This window comes from Miscanthus floridulus, chromosome 12, assembly GCF_019320115.1.
Source record: "Miscanthus floridulus cultivar M001 chromosome 12, ASM1932011v1, whole genome shotgun sequence".
Classification (NCBI taxonomy): Eukaryota; Viridiplantae; Streptophyta; class Magnoliopsida; order Poales; family Poaceae; genus Miscanthus; species Miscanthus floridulus.
Window position 1 is genome coordinate 24,251,043 of NC_089591.1, and position 8,127 is coordinate 24,259,169.

General features: G+C 45.1%; 1 non-coding gene across 1 annotated transcript; it reads left to right on the plus strand.

Annotated features, from left to right (window-relative positions):
* Positions 1-3,174: 3,174 nt before the first annotated feature.
* LOC136498697 (small nucleolar RNA R71) lies at positions 3,175-3,283 on the plus strand. The gene has a single exon (XR_010769706.1). It is a non-coding gene; the product is annotated as a small nucleolar RNA R71 (small nucleolar RNA).
* Positions 3,284-8,127: the final 4,844 nt, after the last annotated feature.

The following is an 8,127-nucleotide window of genomic DNA, read 5'->3' on the forward strand; positions in this document are numbered from 1 at the left end:
TATGTAAAAATTTTCCTAATCTAAATATCATGTATGGCTTTCGGTATGAATTCAAGTTTTATCATATAGGAGCTCATCATGTAGTATTTTCCTATTTTTTAAAAGATAAATCTCTAGAACTTTAGTATCACTTGGAACAAGGTAAACAGCAGCTCAGACCTTCTTATATCATATCTGTCAATTACGTAGACTTAGATCAAACAATGCTACCCACGAGTTTCAAGTTCAGAGTAAATTCTTATATCAAAACAATCGTATCCAAAACTCAGGAGAATTCAAGAATAAAAACTAGGTACTTGAAAGGAATTATGATAGATAAATTATTTATCATTTCCATTGTAAGAGATTATCCCCAAAGTCTATTTATTTATTTAGCTCTTAAAAACAGAAAACTAGACACACACTTTTTATTTTGTTTTCATTTTTAAGATCACACCTTACTATTATATAAAAGACAAAGATATTTTTTTTATTTTGCTTTTAGTTTGTTATTCATCTATTTAGGACTTAGAAATAATAGAACAAAAGGGAAAGAAATACTTAGCTAGGTACATGGGGATGGCTTTCCCCCAAGCTGGATGTTGGCACGGTCGAATGTTGAAGTTGAATGATCCTTTTCAGAGCATATTAGCTAGCGGACTGTTCCTCTCAGTCTCGAGATGGAATGAGATGAAGACAATTGGGTGAATTTGCTCTTGATCTTGGTGCATCATCTAGCAAAATACCAACAAGAATTCCAAAACTTGTGGAACGGATTAGGATAAAGGGTTAGCGGTTAGCCGTCCAGGAGATTAGTTGTTCTTGCGGTTAAGAAATATTTCTGTTTTGTTAGATTTTTAATAGGATGTCTTTCTAATATCTTTTTGGATTTTCCATTTTTATATGCATGCAAGAAATGTGTATATATGTTATTTCTATTTTTTATGCCACCACATTGAATATTCCTACAGGTTTTTATACACTGTAAAATTACTCACATGGGGCTTTAGGATTTATGATGCAATAGTAAGATTTTTATTTTCTTTTCTAAATTCAATGCTAATACAGAAAAGTAGATATGCTAAAATGAAAAATGATTTTGGAACATTAGAAAGTAAATATTGATAACTACCGATGTTACCTCCCGGTGAGGGTTTGGATTTTTAAGTTCTCTGATGGGACTTGACTAGAGAAAAGTCCTCTATTCTTCGGGTGCATCATCCAGTCTCGAAGATGGAGACCTTGATGGTTTCAACTCTTGCTATGGTGATTCTAATGAAGATATCACCTTTTCTTCCCATACCTGTTTGGTATGTGGATTTGACTTAGGCAGAGTAGGTTCATCTTTCACAGGCTCCTCATGCTCTTCATCTTCCTCCCATCCATTCTTTGGGGCTTGATTCCTTTGGCATTGGGATGATCGACGTCTCCTCCTAGAGCAGCTCTTCTTCGACTGTTCATAAGTGGTATAACTATTGAAATAACAACGTACCTTTTCTCTAGGGAATTGGAAGTGGACTTGTCTAGATCTGATGTAGATGATTGCATTGGTAGTGTTGAGGAACAGTCTTCCCAAGATGATGGGTGTATCATCGTCTTTTTCTCCCATGTCTAAAACCATAAAGTCGGCAGGGGCAAACTGGTCATGTATTCTTACCATAACATCTTTTGCTATTCCTTCCAGAAATCTGATTGATTGGTCTACCATCAGCAATTGCTGTCCATATCTAATGTCATAGAAGGTCTTGTGAAAGATTCTTTGTCCAATGGTACACTCGATCGTTGGTACGCCTGGATCATCCTTCTTGGCAAGGAATGGTGAAGCGAGGAGTTGGTCGTATTGTGATTGGAGTGTGTTGATCATGTTGACTGGTTCTTCTTGTCACTGCCTAGTCTTGTTCTTCCTCCTTCTCCGGTTGTTCTTCTTCTTGGTCACTGTTGTGTCTTCGGGCAGGTACTCCTTTTGTGGATGACTAGAAGATTGCAAAATGTGGTTCTTGAAAGAGAACTTCTCCTTCTTATCCTTGATCGTGAAGCAGATCTTGGCACTATTCACATAGATGATGGCTTTTGCGGTGCTTAGGAAGGGTCGACCCAAGATGGTGGGTGCCCTTTCATCTCCACCTATTTCCAAAACCACAAAAACTTTGGGAACATATGATTGTCCCACTCATATGATGGCATCTTTAAGAACTCCCTTGCGGTAGCAGAGTGACTGATCTGCAAGCTGCAAATGCATATTTGTGTACAACAAAGGTTCTCCTAAAATTTTCTCATAGATTACCTTAGGCATGATGTTGACACTTGCTCTAAAGTCACTAGATAACTTCTTGGAAAAGTGATGTCCAATGGTGATAGGGATGACAGGTCTCCTAGGGTCACCTTTCTTGTTATGTAGGGAATAATCTATCCACCTTCCCATCGATGGCACCATGTAGTAGTAAGCTACATTGTGAATATCGACAAGATTTGCAGTTTCTAGATCTTTTGGCTGCCCTAGGAATCTTACTAGTTGTCGGTCGGAGGAACAGCAGCTGCCAGCTGAGCTATTTGTGATTCTATCATTTTATTAAAGCTATGCTGATTCTTAATGACATAAGCAAACCTATCCATTATATTATTTTTGTTTTCTAAAATGTTATCATTGGGAGCTAGCTTCTTAGATAAACCCTCAATTAATCTAGCTTGGCTAGAAATTAATTCTCTCAAGGGTGGTTGATTGAAATTATTATAATTATTACCTTGAGGGCTACCATGATAATTACCTTGGTAGTTGGACCTCTGTTGCTGGTTCCATCCTTGATTCTATTGAGGACAAAAGTAGTTGTTGTCGACAAAGTTCACATCCTCTTGGGTTTTAGGACAGTTGTTCCCTGAATGCCTAGTGTTTTCACACACTTCGTATGTCATGCAAGAATCATGAATGTGCAAGGCTTCTTACTTCTCATTAGCTCGGTGTTTGAGCTTCTTCATCAGCATGTCCACCTCCTTGAGTTGATGCATACCTCCACCTCTCTTGCAGGGTCTGAACATGTTCTTCATTCCTAGCATTGATTGGAGGCCATCTTCTCCACGAGAGTTGTTGTAGCTAGGAGTGTAAGTGACAGGAATGCACCCCCAGCAGCAACATACATAGTCTCATGGGTACTATTGGTTAACCCATGGTAGAAAGTCTGCATGAGTAGCCAATTCTCCATCCCATGTTGTTGACATTCTGATATGTAATCTTGAAAGCGTTCCCATGCCTCAGGGATAGATTCATCGTGTTGCTGCTAAAAACTTGAAATTCTTCCACGTAGAGCATTGGTCTTGCTTGTGGGAAAGAACTTGGCTAGGAAGGCAGTGGAGCAATTATCCCATGTATTATTTCTATCTTTGTTGGCGTATAACCACTACTTCAGCCTTCTCCAAAAGTGATAATGGGAAGAGGCGAAGTAGTATGGCATCTCTGGTCACTCCTTTGATGGTGAAATTGCTACAAATCTCCAAGAAGTGTTGGTGATGAGCACTCACATCTTCATGTGTGTCGATAGAATATCGTCGGCAGTCCTTCGAGGGGCATCCCATGAAGGTAGATTGATCGGTAGAGGAGCGTGAGATCAAGAACAAGAAGGCAACAGAGACACATGAGTTAGACAGGTTCAGGCCTATCAGTATGACGCAATACCCTACTCCTATGGTTTGTTGGTTTGTATTAGATATCGTCTGATATTGCATGTGTTTGGAGGGGGTCCCTACCCACCTTATATAGTCCAAGGAGCAGGGTTACAAGTCAGTTAGATCTGAGAGATAACCGGAAAGTAATAACTGATTACAGGAATCTTGGGATCATACATATCCTAATAGATCTCGTAGTATCTTTGGGATATTTTCCAAATGTCTTGCGGAAGGCGTCGACCAGAGTCGTGCCTCACAAGGCTTCGTCTTGTGGGCTAGGCCGCCCCTGAGGGCGCAGCCCATGTGGTCTGCCATGGGCATCTAGGGTCATACCCCCCATAGCTAGTTCCCGAGTGCCTTGTACCTATTGTGTAACGCCAGTCTTGAGCTTGTCCAAGTAGGTGCGAACAAAGCCGAGTAGTCGAACTCATGGTCTGACCACCGTGATGAGTTGCCGAGCAGTTGTGAGCGGTTGCCAAGCAGCGTGTACTATTTCTGAGCAGCACGAACTGTAGGCGAGCAGCATAACCCAAGCATGGCTTGCCATAAGGGTGTAAGGAGCTCAAGTTCAGAATCAAAAATTTCTTCGTAGTGGATGAAGTGTGCCCACTGTAGAGTCCGTCCACGAGAAAAGGAGATAATCTTCCTTAGCTTCGAGAGGCGCGGAGTCTTCCAGAATAAGGCAAGCACATTCACTGCGAGGTGAAGTGTGCCCACTTAGTCCCTGAGCCTGACTAGCAGATGACGTAGTCATATGGTGCCAGGGTCCAAAGTAGAAGAATAGCAAAAGACCAGCCGAGCAGGCAGCCAGTCCTCGAGCGCAGCCCTGAAATGAGAGAGAGCACATTCGCTGCAATGTGAAGTGTGCCCACTTAGTCCCCGAGCTTGATAGTAGGTGATGCAGTCACGTGGTGCCAAGGTCAGAAACAGAAAATTATTAAAAAGACCGATCGAGCAGGTAGCCAGCCCCCGAGTCGCGTATGGAGATATCTGAAAAACTCCACCAAGGAGAAAAAATCAGGGTAATGGCTATATAGTAACCGCAACTGAGCCTCAATAATTGGTGAAGAAGGTGGCGATAATTCAGTGAGTAATAACTAACAGCGGCGATAAATGAGCTACATGGGCTGCAGTTACACGAAAGCCAAGGCTGCGGCCCATTAATCCGCGTCGGAGAATTCAGAGGAGCGCAAATTGTGGGCATGGTTTCCCAAAAACCCTCAAATGCGGGAAGGTGGGGAAAGTGCTTTATAACTATGTCGCCGCATCCCACGGTCATACCTTTGCCATTCTAGCCATTTCGTCTTCACCCTCAATCCTCGCGTTGCCAGATTCACTTCCACATTTGCTTCCACCGCCAAACACCAATCACATCAGAGAGATGGCGCCGAAGAAAGGAGCAGCCAAATCAAAGAAAACAAGCCCCAAGAAGGCGAGCGCCGGCGCCCGGTGGGACAAAGAGTGGGTGCCATCACGAATGGGAGAGGTAGAGCTTAATAGATTGGCGGAGGCTAGCGTTCTTCCTGATCAGTGCCACCGTCGGATGGCAGCCAGCCCTTGGTGAGTCCTTCCCAACACCTCATACCAATGAAGTGGTGGTATTCGAGGATTATTTCTAGGCGTGGGTTAGGATTTCCTATTCATTCGTTCCTAGGGATCTATTGGAGCTTTGGGTAGTTAGTTTGTGCAACCTCCATCCCAATACCATTCTGCATATTTCAATCTTCATCCATTTATGTGAGGCATATCTCTGAATCCTCCCACATTTCAACCTCTTCTGTTACCTGTTTTGGCTTGAAAACGAGAGGCGACGGTGGTTCCAAAGTGGTCGGCAGGGGTGTACCTTCAGCTACGCGATGGGATGGTGGCCGAGTACCTTACCGTGCCGCTGAACACATCATTGAATGGGTGGAACACCTAGGTGGTTCTACATAAAACAGAGCCACCCAGCCATCCGCTGCGACGCCGACCACATCCTAGAGAGTTGGAGGAGCTAGTCAGAGATGCCGAACAGTGCTGACATGGAGCAAGTGAGGGAGCTTCTTGCCTTAATAAAGGGCATGAGAACCAACGACAGATTAGTAGCAGGCAAGCTTTATAGTACGCCGTGTGCAACCCTGTAAAGAGAGAGCGCATCCGGCCTTCGAGTTCAAGGGGGAAACCAACGGTACCCGGGAGAGGCCGGAGATGCTATCGAGCAATGTTTGTGAAGAGCAGGTTGTAGAGCTATTTGCTCATGTTTTCCTCTTTCAACATGTTAGGGTATACGAGGCCCTTCAACTACAAAAATCTGTCTCCTCAGGTAAATATCTTAGTTGTGTATTCCTGATGCATTTTATCCTTCTTCATTGCCAAGCAGCAAACTGATTTACCTATGTGAAGATCCATTCATAGGATTGGGTTGTGTACTTTTCAAGTGTGCCGAAAGGCAATTGGCCACTAGCTGTGGATGCACGACCACCAACTCAACTTGAAGGAAGTGCCATCGGCTTCTTGTCGGACTCCGAAGGCATGGATGCTCATCGGACTGGAGAGTTCTCCCCCGGTGTCAAAGAAAGCCCGGGGGAAGAGGGTAGTGGTAGATGAGCTGGCCTAGAAGAGGAGGAAGACAGCAGGTTCCGCTTCCATCAAACCAGGGTGGCATCTTCGCTTAGGCGATAATCAGACCAGTCGAATGCGAAGGACCACTAGTGTTCGACTAGTTGGATGACGACGAAGTTTCGAAGGATCCTCCATAGAGCACAAAAGAGCCTCCATGCAACACTCCCACCTGGAATCAATCAAGGAGAGGTGAAGAAGTCCCTGAGCCACAAATGAGGAAAGTCCCCAAGCAGCTGGGCGAGGGAAGTTCTCGCACAGCAGATGACGGCAGTCCCTATGGGGCAAACGATGGGAGTCCCTGAGCAACAAGTGGAGGGAAAATCCGGAGCAGCAAGTGCAGAGGGCCCTAGAGCGTTAGGCAGAATAGAGGTCCACTGTGGAGGAGCCAAGACCTCCTCCACAGAATATGGGAGTCAATCCCACAGTTATGCCTGGGGGCTCACGCAAGCACCGTCGGTTCAAGAAATTGAACCAGCAGACCAAGCTGTAAGTATCCTTGCCTTGGAGTTAATTTGCTTGTAGGTTCTAAACTTTTGTGATGACTAACGAGCTAACTTGATGCAGAGCAAGGCATATGATAGATCCAGTCCCACCCATCTAGACTAACGAGTAGCCAAAGGCTAGCTCTGAGACGGAGGGAATGCCGGTGGACCCCATCCTAGAGTCCTCGGGTGCTCGTTAGCATGCGGTGGAGCCAATTACTGTAGTTGGCAGACTTGGCGGCAACAAATAGCTACCGTCAATGATGAATGAGTTGGCGACTGTACCCTCGGCGATAGGAGGCGCCGCCGCATCCTCTAGAGTAGAAACTGTAACTACTAGCATCACGCCAGAATCTAGAGCAGAGGATTTTGCAGTGCCGAAAGGAGCAGACGGTGCTCCCCATGTCATTGGAGGGCATAGTCGGACCCGCTATCTGGCCATCAAGCCCCTAGGTGGTGTCTCTAGCTACAACAGAGGAGGATGAAGTGGAGGAGATCGAGCGTGAGGAACCTCGACCCCAAGCTGTCTGAATCCTCCGAAAGCGCGGCGATGACATAGTAATTGTCAAAGAGGAGGACACCACCAGGGAGTTCAGGAGACTAGGAAATCGCCCTTGTCGGGGTGATGAAGCAAATCAAGGTTAGTACTACATCTAAAATGCTCCTCTTAGACTGTTGTAACTGGATTTCGACATTGTCATTATGCATTTGCAGGAGATAACGTGGACTGCCGAGCAGCACCGCTAGCTGATAAAGAGGATGGAGCCCCTCACTGAGGAGAACGAAAAACTCAAAGAGGCAGTGAACATCTCGGAGAGAAACATCTAGAGGGCCCGGCATGAACGAGACCTTGTAGAGTCCAACACGCAGGACCTAGAATACCAGAAGGGGGTCCTATCTAAGCGGCTAGCGGCTACATCCAAGCAGCTACGGAGCTAGTCTGCGTAGCTGTAGAGCTAGTCCGAGCAACTGGCTGCTGTCTCTAGACAATTGAGGAGTGTCTTTGAGTAGTTGGAACAGAAATCCAAAGAGCTCAGAAGTGTATCCAAGTAGAAAGCAGTAGAGTATATCGGTGAATGCACATGGTATTGCTGAACAGCAATATTTTTGGTGCTACCTGTTGCGCTTCTAGAGCAAGATGCGGAGCTTAGCCAACTGCGCCATGCCATCGAACAACTTCATTAGGAGAAGGTGAAGGAGTCTGAGCAAGCAGACAAACTAGACGAGGAGCTAAAAGGTGAATACCTCCTAGTCGGAATTACTATCGAATTAGTTTCCTTGTATGATGGAACATTGTAACGCATGTAGGATACCATCATAAAGCCAAGGCACTGTTTGATGTGCTGGTGCAGGAGGCCAGGACCCAAAGGGACAACTTCAACGCTGTAGTCACCACAATTAAACCGGT